The 12,535-nt window shown below is 42.4% G+C and overlaps 1 long non-coding RNA gene across 1 annotated transcript; it reads left to right on the top strand.

The window, feature by feature from the left end:
• Positions 1–16: 16 nt before the first annotated feature.
• LOC308188919 lies at positions 17–7,670 on the top strand. Its single transcript, XR_013945874.1, has 2 exons — positions 17–1,312; positions 5,820–7,670. It is a non-coding gene; the product is annotated as an uncharacterized lncRNA (long non-coding RNA).
• The last annotated feature ends 4,865 nt before the right edge of the window (positions 7,671–12,535 follow it).

Below are 12,535 nucleotides of genomic sequence, written 5' to 3'. Positions count from 1 at the left end.
TCATTGGCTTACAGATGGAGTAGTGGCGCTTAAGTGGATAATGTAACATGCCATCTTTTATCTTTCTTCACTTATCTGATGGATGCCCACAGTGCCTCTAGGATGTTCTTACTTTTGAACTCTAAACAATAAGGAAGTCTTTCATATAATTTTGTAAAGTCATGATGATTTTTAATGAGTGTAATTTAGAAATATGTTATTCAAACAATACACTAGCTAATCTGAACTGAATGTTAATAGAGAATTTTCCTAGCAGTTTAGATGGGAGGAAGGACTTTCTGGCTTAGCTCCAGGTTTAATTTAGACAGGGTTTATGCTATCCTCCTGAATTTTATTTACATCAGCATAAGTTTGGAGTAAGTTTAGTATCAGGTACTTTATGTTTCTATCCTCCTTTCCAGAATATGCTCCTTTCCGGAGCGGAAGGAACCCTGGATGTCATCATTCAGTCATCATTCAGAAATGTAGCATGGTAGGAATAGTTATGAATGTTTTGTTTATTTTGCATAAGAAACATTTGAAAGACTTTGGGTATTTTCTGGTGCCAATTAAGTTCATCAATCCTTACCACTCCCACTTGTGAGATTTTAAGGACAAGTTAGAGCAATTGGCATTGCTAACTTGAAGACACTGGCCTAACGTTACACTTTTATTTTCTATTTCTGATAAACAGTTTAAGACCCAGATGTGTATTTTACAGGGTTTCTGACAAATTCTATCATCAACGTTCATGTATGTTTCCTTGAGAACTTAGTGAATGGAAAATGTCACGCTAATATAAACAAACATATTTTGACTGTGACAATCCATAACTGGATTGTTAAAAAAATCCATAATTTGAAGGAATACCACCAATTAGTTTGAATTCAAAGCTTGACCTGTCTTAGAACTATTTTTCCCCAGCAAGATATCTTAAAATCACATTTTACTTTTTTTTTCTAAAAAAAAAAAAACACTACTTTTTCTCTGAGAAGTAGAATAAGCTCTAATAGAGTAACCATTTAAATGCATGATATTTGAAGTGCTGTTGCAAAGAGAAGAGCTACCCAAGTGGAGAAAACAAATTAACAAACTGGAATCCCATCCAATTCTTTGTTCAGTTGATGAGTAAAGATATTTAGATGAGACTGTATGTCCTATTTCCAGAGTACTGTTGACTTTACTGATTACATTGCAGATATTCATGAAAACAACAATAACAACAAACAACAAAGTAAATCGCATTATATGCTTTTGGCATATGATCCATAGTGACTTCAGTGGGAAGAGGAATTAAGTACTTGAAAGAGCAGCTAACAGTGTCGGAACTCAGGTCAGTCAGTCCTGGCCCACTTATTTAAGAGGATAGTCTTGCCTTCTCGCAAAGATATTATTCTGGCTGACTTTAAACTGTACTTGAATATCTACACCAAGAGAAGCTGATTTGTCATTGCCATATGCAGAAATTTACAACGTAGTAACATAAATGTGAAGCACACTGCACCCAGAATAATAACATTTTACTCTGACTGTGTATTAGCATTTTATGCCTACTTTGCTAAAGATGTAATACATCAAGTACAGGGCGACGCAGAAACCAGAGGTATTTTCCAGTTAGTTGCCTTTAGTAATTCAACGAACCAAGAGCACGTTCCATTCCGTGCTAATGCAGCCTATTTTCAGTATGAGTTTGCTCTGATGTTGTTACTGTAATGGGAACTTTTAAAAACTCAAGACATATTTTTCCCAACTCTTTTTAGGTATGTGTACGATCATCTAATTGTTCCACAGAGAGGTTTTTGCAATCGAAGCTTTCCCATTCTTAGCTTGAGGCCCTTTGCCCTTGACCTGCTATTTTCTGAGACTAAATAATTGCTTTCTTTAATTTATAATGTTGGTTTGATAGTATTTACAAACTGTTTGTTTCTGCCTTGACATTTTGCTATGCTACACAATAGTAATTTTCTTCTTACATCCTACATGTACTACAACTCGCTTTCCAGGTCTAATATAGTTTTTGTTTTCCTGGATTTTATACACACACACACACACACACACACACACACACAATACTTATACTATATTATACTGTATTACATTTTTCATATATCACATATCATATATCACGTGTATTTTATATTATACGCTATATATTATGTATGTATGCGTGTGTGTATATATACATATATCTTTAATAGATGCACAGATTTTTACAGTGTGTGATTTGCAAATATTCGTAATACCAGGTGTGGCTGCTAGCTGAGCCATGCATAATAATCTTAACTCTAGATTTACGTATAATCCTCCTTTGATATATAGCCATGAATACCTTTGAACTTTGTGGTAATGGAGCTGCACTGCAAATTTTATTTTATTTATTTTATTTTTTTTTTTACTCTTCAGGAAAGTCCTAATCCAGCCCCAAAGAATACTTGATATTAGAGCTACTTAGCTGATTAGGAGGGAAGCAGAACCGAAATGTGCTGTACTTAAAATAGTGTAGAGGAGCCAAAAGAGAAGGGAAACAGAGTGCAGGGAAAGTATGTAGAAGGAAAGTGACAGGGCTATAAAGGGATTCCATCAGATGTTACCAGGCGAATGGGGGCATTTCCTGCAGAGTGAACTCAAGGTTTCCCAGCAGTTCAGGCCTTGCCACCACAAGGCTGGGAGGCATGCCCCTGCCAGATGAAAGGGGGATTATTGTATCTGAGATGCCATGTGTTATGGGTAGGGACAAGGAGAGACAGCTTCTGGGCTCTTCCTCTCCCCTTCCTTTATTCCTCCAGCAGGAGCTGCTGTCTCAGACACCCTTACACCTCCCCTGGCAGCACCTGCACTAGGTCCAAAGCTCGTGGTTTGCAGGTCTTTTGCCACCTCTAGTTTACGAGAGATGTGGCAGCTTTGCCTAGAGCTGGCCATGCTTCTTCATGCATGAGAGCTCAGAACAGCAATACAGACGTGTACATGTCTGACCGTTCAAAGACATGCATACTGGGGAGATTTTCCAGGCTGCTCTTTATTTCCCTTCAAGCTCCCATACCTGAGCTTGAAAAATTGGCTTGGGCAGACCGTACCCTATCAGTGCACCTCCAGCCCCATGCCCTTTCTACACATCAGGTCAGATTTCTGTAGGTTTCTTTTTGTAGCTTATGTAACCTTTATCAGAAAAGCAAGAGGAAAATAAAATGTAAGATAATAGGAAGTAAAGTTCTTTTAGTAATTTCTATAAATCAGTGGAGTTTCATATGCAGAAGATACAGAGAGGGAGCAGGAGTACATGGCTGAGTCATTCTGTTATTGCTTTCTGTAAAAAACACAATATGGAGAAAGATCTTCCTGACCTACATATGTGCAATATATACACTTTCTCAAAGTGCTTCATCTTTGGTATTTCCTGCAAATCTGGCACTAAAAACCAGCCCTCACCCAGGCTGGAACACAGTGACTGTCTTTCCACTTACCCATTGGCAACCAGCAGCAGACCTCAGTTGAGGACAAAACAGGCGTTCTGGAATAAACTATTTCTAATGAGCATGAACTGGAAATCACACAAAACGTGTCCTAACATTTGCAAACTGCATTACAAATGATATAATTAAGTTAGCAATGGTAAAATATATTATTGGGCTTTTTAAAAGAGATGCACATTTTACACACATGCTACTGGGAGATTTGTCCCCAGAAAATAACAAGAAAGATGCTTTAAGTATTCTTAGAGAAAAATTGTTATGAACATGTTCTCTACACTGTAACCATCAAGGATATTGCTCTGAGTAATTATTATTATCATTTTTTATTTTTATTTTTTTGTCATAAAGTGTTATAGTTTCTTGCATGTTTTCAAACCATGGAAAAAAAGAGCAACACAACATCCTTCACCTCTGCTTCGCTGGGAGATTGGCCTGTTCCCCTCAGCCACCGAGCAATGTTTCTGTAACGTCCCTTACATTCTGTACATTTGCACTTCTTCCCATTTAACCCTTTCGGAAGTCTCCTTCAGAACCTGCTGCCTGCAGGGCAGGTGACAGGATGCTTCCCAACCTCATCAGACCTCCAGTGGCTGTTGCCATTTAAGCTTCGGGCCCTCAGGAGGCAGGAATCTAGCTGTTTCAGAGCAGATTCCCCAAAATCTCTCTCTTAATCTTATTATTGCTTGCTAAGGTCCACTGATCTTTTACAGGTTAGGTGGAGATTCCTGCAGCACGTAACAGTGCAGCTGAGTGCCCTCTGTGGGACAGAGACATGGGGAACTGAAATACATGCCAAATTTCTCATACTTATTATTTGGTATTGTTTTTCACAAGGCTGCTGCCCACCCCTTGATGGCCTGTGCTGGCCCAACACAATCCTGCCACTGCTATATTTATTGGCACAACCCCACCAACCTGCCTGTTGAACCCACAAGGGCACAGGGGTGCATGTTAAGTCTCTCTCTACCCAGGGGTGATGTCAGTGCCTTACAGCAAGCATTGCAGCCCCGTTGGTGGCGATGTTAAAGGTTTTTCCCTAAACTGGTTAGAGACAGAGCTGCAGTTACAAATAACAGCTCCAGCAGTCAGCTCCAATTAAAGAGTAATTCCGGGAGAAATAAAACTCCAGGCATTACTGAGTTCCCATTCTGGTGAAAGAAAAAAAAATGGCTTTCAAATAAATCTGATCTACTTACATTATTTCATTATTATTATTAGTTAGGATACTCAAGCAAAGCAGACCAAGCCTTTCTTAGCTGAAGCAGCAGTTTGGCAGGGACTGGAGTTTTATTTCTCATTGATTAAGCAATAGATGTGAGCTGAACCAGGAACCTCATGTGAGGGCTATTACAGCTGAATGCCTGGAAGATTTGTATGAAGTCTTATGGCCACAGGACAGACAGAGCTATAGATGTTGTCCAGGGTGAAAATGCATGAATGACTGAGAGGAGAAGGCTGCTGTATCACACCACAGCAAACAGTCGTTAATTCGCCTTAATGTGAAATGTTTTTACACCTCGCGTAAAATAAGACACCTTTGTGGGAGGGTTGATACAAGGATATTCCTGTTCAGTGCACTGATGGGGCTAAGTGCCTTCTTTTGTGTGGAAAGGATGGACAGTTCTTCAGTGGGCCTCAGGGAGAAAACTGATGTTTCTCTGCTGCTCCCACTCTGCCAGAAATACCATGTGGTTCTCTGAGGAAACGTCCACAGGCTGCATGGCACCTGCAGAGGAGCAAATCCAGTCCTGGTGGGCTCGGGCTCTGCCATCCCCAGTGCTTGGGACTAGCACTGCTGTGGAGAAGCTGCAAGAAGAAAAGGCTTGTTCACGGTCTGGTGGGGGCGTTTTGGCTTAAATCTCTGGTGAAGAAGAAGGCAGAGTGATAGGTCTGCTCTGGCCGTGCAGCTGCTTGAAGTGCAAGTGTACTGTTTTTTATTGCTGTCACTGCTGAGGGAGAGCTGATCTCGCAGACGCACGATCAGAGCATCCTAAGCCACCTCAGCTCTTCGCCTCGGGGAGCGTGAGCCAGGGTGCTCGGATTGCTCTGGTTTCTGTTAATTGCCTACTTTGCTCCAAAGAGCCCAACGTGGCTAGTTCACTTAAACTCACTTTTCTACTGACTTAAAAATAGAATAAAATATAGGTTATAGCGAGAGTTGCCTAAAAACTCATTAGATTTCATTTCCCCTTGTTGTAATGTGATATGAAAATGAAACGATGGCAGATGGGGAACCACATGTACAAAAGAACCTCTCTTGAACATTGCTTTTGCCCAATATTCAGGCCTTAAATTTCACATGAATTCTCTTCTCATACTTGGTGCAAGCTATAACTGAAAACAGTTTTTTAAATCTGTTTAATATTTCAGATAATGCATGATCTCGGGCAGTAACTCTTGGGACTTCCTTTTAGTGTGTGCTGCAAGAGCAGCCGGTGATGCACGTGAACTGTTGGGGCAGAAAGCAGGAGTTTTCTCAGTCTCTGATTTGCTGTTTGTCACATGGCAGTCAGCGGATCCCATTTGCCTTACGACGTCCAAGTGAAATTCTCCTTGAGTGGAGTCTAATCTGTGCTTGGTTATAATAACCTGTGCAAACACCGGCTGAATTTGACACTACAAAAAAGAGCCTCCCACGTGCTGTTAAGAGTTGCAGTTGTTGAAAACAAACACTGGAAGCAGTTTTTGAATGTCCAGAGATGCATCATGCAAATTTTAAAAGCCCTTCTTCAGTAAAATGTAGCATAATCACCGACTATAGCAATGCTGTGCAAAAATGCAGAACATTTCTCTGAAGAATCGGATCTTCTGGTCTGAACAGAGACTCTCCGGTGCACTTGTTTTCCAGCATTTCTGGGATTTTGCCTGAGAGCAGCACAAGGTCTGTTTAACTTCATTTCCTTCAGGCAGAGATTTAAACAATATTAGGAGCAGACTGCCCTGGCCTGGAGGAAACTCACAGTGTTGTTTTTAACACCGCCTGCCAAAGCCCGAGATGCTCCAACTTTACCCCAACAGGGAGACAGAGGAAGGAGAAGGAGCTGTAATGGCAGATGGCAACCCACGAGGAGGCGAGAGCTACACGCTGCACTTTGGCAACTGGTGACAAGGACAACTTTACAGTAACCTAGTTTGCCTATAAAGGGATGAGGCTTATTTGCCACTTTTTTTCCCCCCCATCTTCAGTCAGATCATTGCTTAAAAAAAATAAAAAAAAATTAATTGACTTAGCTCTGGGAAGCTGTACTTCTAGATTCTAACAAAATGTAAGAGAACTGATTTTAAAATACTTAAAATGGACGTTGGTGATGTGTTATTTCAGCCTTTGATACAGTGTCACCTATGTAGATGAGCTGGGGGATGAGTTTTCCTTATCCTGCAAAGCATCAATGGGTTGTTTGGTCTTCACTGTTACACGGCCCAAGTACCCCAGCTAAAGACACAAATCTGCAGAAATTCAGCAGGGATTGTGCTGTGCTTTCTGCATGTCTTTGCCTTCAAACAAAAATGCATTTGTTTGAGGTGGACAACAGACAAGGGGAAAGAAAACTTGATTTCTCAAAGTTTTTTGAAAAATCGTGCTCCTGTCTCTGCTTCTATCCATTAAATTTAGCTTGCTATCTTAATGGATCTTGTCTAAATTAATTGTGCTGTCTCTATGTAGTGTTTCCCCAAGGAACGTCTGTTCTTGGCTGATTGAGATATTAATTAATTATATGAAGAAACCTAGGAAAATAAAAGTAGGATTCTGTCTTAACTCAGGTGAATGGCGGGGGCCAACGCCTCACACGCAGAGCTCGCCGGTGGCCACTTTGCTGTGTGACCTCCACTGCTCCCCTGTCAGAGCTGGGTCACCTTGGTGGCGTTCACCTCCAACACAGCCCGCATGGTTGGAGCAGTTGCAAAGAAGATGCTGAGTCCCACCGGGACGTGGTGGGAGGCACCGCGGGCGGCTGCCGGTGGGTGCCAGGCAGGGTGGGCACGGGTGCCTTCTCTGGTCCTCACCACCAGGTGACCCTGCCCTGTTATATTCACATATAAAATCATAAATATTTTGTTCGAACAAGAAATGAGTACTTAGTGTCATTTAAGAAGACTAAAATTGCAAACTTAGTAGTTGCAACTGCTATTTTGTGTTGCACCGCAGCGAACACTTCACACTCCTGCAATGTGTCTATTTCCAGGGTGCCTATTAAAAATAAAAAAAAAATAAATAAAAAAGCATTTAAGCATTTGAAAAACAGAATTTGCTTTATAATCTAGCTGTGACCACTAACATTCACATTTCAAAACTCAGACTTGATTTGAAAATAACCATATTCCAGGAGAGCAGGTGTTAAAATTGTTCCTATGTTTGTTCCAAAACTTTCTGTGTGCTTTACTAGGCCATAATTCAGATGAATACTCTGAGAAGAGTTCAGGTGCTTGCCTTCCCCATGAGGAATTCTTTCAGAGGTGGATGAAAGGGGTTTATGAAGCTCCTGTGTTTTCCATGGCAGAGTTGGTGGAGCCCAGAACCCACTGCAGGGAAGCAGCACTGCCTGTAGCACCTGGAGGGCTTGGATATGGACCTGCCCGTTCCTCTGAATTAAATGCAAAACAACTCCTTGGCTTGGATGTTTGTGCCTTGCATTTCCTCTGACTGTCCGAGCTCACAACACGGCTCTCTGTTATCATCACCTTGCTGCTTTGGTGCAATTGGTTTGCTCAAGATGATGAATAATGCCTGGGTAGTGTCAGTTCTCCAAGGGTCATAGCAGACGCTCTGCCAGTGGTATTGTGGCATTCAGGAAATATTTTTATTTCCATACCTAAGAACTTTAGAAAGCTTTAAGAACTTTGAAACTTGATTGCAAAGGAGTTTGCTTTAAGATCTTGCAATTACCAGAAGACAGGTAGATAGCTTTGAAGGCTTCTCAAACAATTAATGATAAAATTGCAGAGCCTCAAGACAAACAGGAAGGATATTCTCCTGTCTGTAGTCTCCTGCATATGGAAACAACAGATCTGACTCAGCATTAGCATACAATATCCATTTTTTATATGCCATCTATTGATCGTGGCAGGGAGATCCTAACTTTGGACCAGATGTGCGCATTCTGCAAGGAGCACTAATTTTTGTGAAGAGTAAAACCCAGTTCGGACTACTCTGAAACTTTGCATGGGAGTGCCCTGATTAGAGTTTGTGCCTCTTTACTCAGAGCTGCAAGTCTGCCTCAGCAGACCTGGAGGCTTGGAAATGAAACCAGCCTTCCCTTTGAGATTCTGTGCTAGTCGCACCCGAGATTTGTCAAAACAATCTAAACATCTCTGATTGGAAGCCAGAGACAAGAAGGAAAAATTTGGCCAAATTCCTATATCCAAATATTTTTACAGCATGAGAAATTGAGCTAATAATGCTTCTGTCTGGTTAACAGCTGTCAAAGGAAGAAAAATAAGCTACTGTGAATGCAGTCAATCACTCGCTCCTTTTAATGTGGTGTGAAATCCATAAAGGCATTTATACTGAATCTTAATGTGTTTTATGGAAAAATAACTGGTAGCTCTGTTGAAGAGATGCCAAATTTTAACAAGCAACGTCTGGTGCTCTCAGAGACTTTCTACGCATGTGTATTCTGCAGGAAAAGATGAGTTTGCATTCTGTTTGCGCCTGTGAATTCGTGTTTAGTAACATTTCCTCTGCTCCCCCCCTGTTTGAGGTGGGTCACCGTGACATCAGCTTTCATTCACAAAAACGTGCCCGAGCTCCTTCCGATCCCTCCCTCCCCGTGCCTGCAGCCTGGCACCTGCACAGAGCACGGTGCGCGCTGCGGCCCCGCCAGCACAGCAGCTCTCGGGGACAGCACCGTGCCAAGCCCTGCTGGTTTTGTGACAATGCTCCTCCCATACCATGCGCAGCGTTGTGGCCCTCCATCGTGTGCTATATCCTTTAACCAGTGGGTAACGATACTGCTTCCCTGCATGATACGATGCGATGTTGATGTGTGATGAGCTTGGCATTGAGCAGCCTATACACAGCTGGAGACGGCAGCTTCTGAAATCAGGACGGTGATTTTTGTGACCGGCAGCACTGGGAAGTGAAGCGCTCAGCAGCAGCACACAGTGAGTGCAGAGCTCAGGTTGTGAAGGGTTTGTGTGTCCCCGTGGCCCTGCTGTCCAGTGGGGTTCATCGGATGGATACAGCTGGATAAGTGGTCACGGACTGCGGCATCCTCCTCGTCCTGCCCCAGAGGAGACATCCTGGATGAGGAGGTGCTAAAGCATGGCCTCAGCCCCCTTTGGCCATCCTTCTCCTCCCCACAGCAAACCCACTGAATCTTTTAAGTTAGCGACTGTGGGGTGACTGCAGGGAAACACGTCCTGCCCAAAACACTCATTCATGAGAAGAGAGCCAGTCCCAAGGTTTTTTGTCATTGCCTAAGGTGAAAGCAGCAAGGGAAACATAACTCATGGCACTCCTTCATACCTCCACCAGTTTGTGTGGCTATCAAAATCAGGCTAGCCACAGGGCTGTTCCTGACAGTAGTTTCCTGCTATATAAATCTACAGTCCTAGGGAGCTGAGCAGGTGACAGCTCATTTCCCCTAAACTCAACACCACTTGAACCTCGCTCCCTGTTCTCATTACATAGGCTCACTGTGTGGTATGAAGCTGATGTTTTCAATAAATTTTATCAAGAAACAGGAACAGAAACAAGGCAGCACCCCAACTATAAACTGGCTTATAAGATCCATGGATAAGAATGGTAGAAACTGAGAAAGATACTTAATAGAGACTTGCTATATATTATATATATATATATTACTTATATTTCATAATGTCTCTCTCACACACAAGTCAAGGCTGTGATCCACACTCTCCCACAGTTCCACTATACAAATGAGACAAACCCACGCAACCAAAACTCTCAGCAGCAGGGTTACACTCAATGTTTTACTGTTTTGTCACATTGAGTTCTTCTCTCTGGACTGGGAAAGGTCTGTGCATGGCCACACAGGTCGTTTCAAAATAGTGAGTGCCTCAGGAGGGCTGGTTCATGTCCAGCCTGATGCCCTCAGTTTTGATGAAAGCTGTGCTCTCGGCTGAGTTCCTTGCAGATGTTAGTTCAGAGCGTGAAAACTAACCCACGGAGGATGTGACCAGGGCTGAACAAGCATGACGGTGAACCCCATTCAAATAGAAGGCCACCTGTAAGGGTAATTCACATTGGAGAGCTGTCTGCAGCCTGCCATGCCCATGAACCAACAGGGGTGTTGGGCTTCCAGTCCCTCAGCTCTCAGAACATAAATGTTTCTGAGTTGGTCTTGAATTTATGTAGTGCGTAACGTGCAACTGCTGCTAAATATGTCACACTAAACCATCATTTGTACTTTCTTTTCTCTGTGTATTCATTTTCCTCTTTTAATTTAGATCAGCTACCAGCCTCCAGAATCTCTATCTTACAGCAAGACTGTATATTAGTGATATAAAAAATTTGGAGACTTTCCTAATATAACCCCTGTGTTCCAGTGTGGCACTCTTTTTTTTCAGCTAACTATACTATCGCCACATGCTTTTCCATTTCACTTGAGTCAGAAAAGATATATATTTGTTTAATTAAGATCATATCTCATAAAATACTTTTTTTTTTTCCTGCTGAATGACAAGTTTCCCCAGCTTCCACTGAATTCAGTAATGATGGGGGATGCTTATGAGACTGAGCCTTAATTCTCAGCTAAGCAAAGCATTTCTTTTTTATTTCAGTCCCACTGAAATCAGTAGGACATGAATATAATTTTAAACAGACATGTAAGTTCTTTGCCAAATGCAGTTGGACTGCTGAACCTAGGTCTCAACAAGTAACTGTTCTCTATTTCTTACCATAAGAACATATTTTGACATGCTGTTATGGTACTAAGTCAGTCATATCATCTTTAACACATTACAACCAAGAGAGAAGTCAGCCTTCTGTACTGAAAATCATGAATAAGAACATTTTTTCTGAACATCAGCTATACCCCTCTGTACATACAAAGTGCAATGCCCCTGTTTGCTGAGATCTTTCACTTGTTTCTCCAGGGAAGCTCGAACCAGGAGTTGGGCAGCCAGTGAAGACACAGGACGCACACACACTTCCAGACAGATGCTTTGCCCATGCCTAGAGAAGGAAATATTACATGTGAGATGCCCATTAGGCAAAACGTTGGGTGCCCAAGGGCATGAGCATGCCTCAAGAGCACATTTTGTTGCACTTACATGCAACAAAAACTCCTGAAGACCCCTATGTCATTGACCAGAAGTTATATACAACTAAGTGTACCTGCCCCCCAAAATATCCTTTTAATATTTGTTTTTAATTAATATTTTTACTATACGGTTTCTCTTTCCTTTAACTTGATGAATCTTTGCATCTGTTGCAGCATTACAGCTACAGTACGGGGCATTTCCTTGTTGTTCTTGCAGTTACTTCTATCTTCCCACCTTTGAATACTTTCTGGTATTTATCTAAATATTCCCTAGAGCCTTTGTGGTAATAAATCATTATCAGTTACTGGCTTTTCCCACCTCAACTTCAGACACTAAAGCAGTAGGGCTGTAGAAATGGCTGTGAAAGTTATACTCGTGATGCTTATGTGTACGCGGACTTGTTCGGCCAGTGATCATCAGCAAGGGCCTACCAAATCCAGGACAATTAACCTGATTTCAGAGCACGAAGCTCTTCCCAAGGCCCTGAATCACAGAATGGCTACAGCTGGAAGGGACCCCTGGGGGCCATCGGGACTGAGCCCCTGCTCACGCAGGGCCACCTGGAGCAGGTCACCCAGGAGGACCCACATACAGCCACCCAGATGGGCAAACTTTCCTGAATGCTCAAGCCTGCAAAAAGGAAAGCACAAAGAGGAAGGAACACAGCAGCAAAACCGTTAAAGGTGAAAGCACGCTCAGGCATAAATGTCATTACCCTACTGACACGGACTCATCTCCTCTATCAGACCCAGACAACATCCCAGATGTTAAGCCCTGGTTCCCACCATCTCCCTGATTCCGCATGAGTGGGCAGGGGAAGGTTTCCTCCTGCCAGAGCTCTTCCCTTCTTGCCAGCAGAG

This window comes from Anser brachyrhynchus (assembly GCF_964034855.1).
Source record: "Anser brachyrhynchus genome assembly, chromosome: 2".
Lineage (NCBI taxonomy): Eukaryota > Metazoa > Chordata > Aves > Anseriformes > Anatidae > Anser > Anser brachyrhynchus.
The sequence above is the reverse complement of the archived record's forward strand: the minus strand, read 5'-3'. Positions and strand labels throughout refer to the sequence as shown.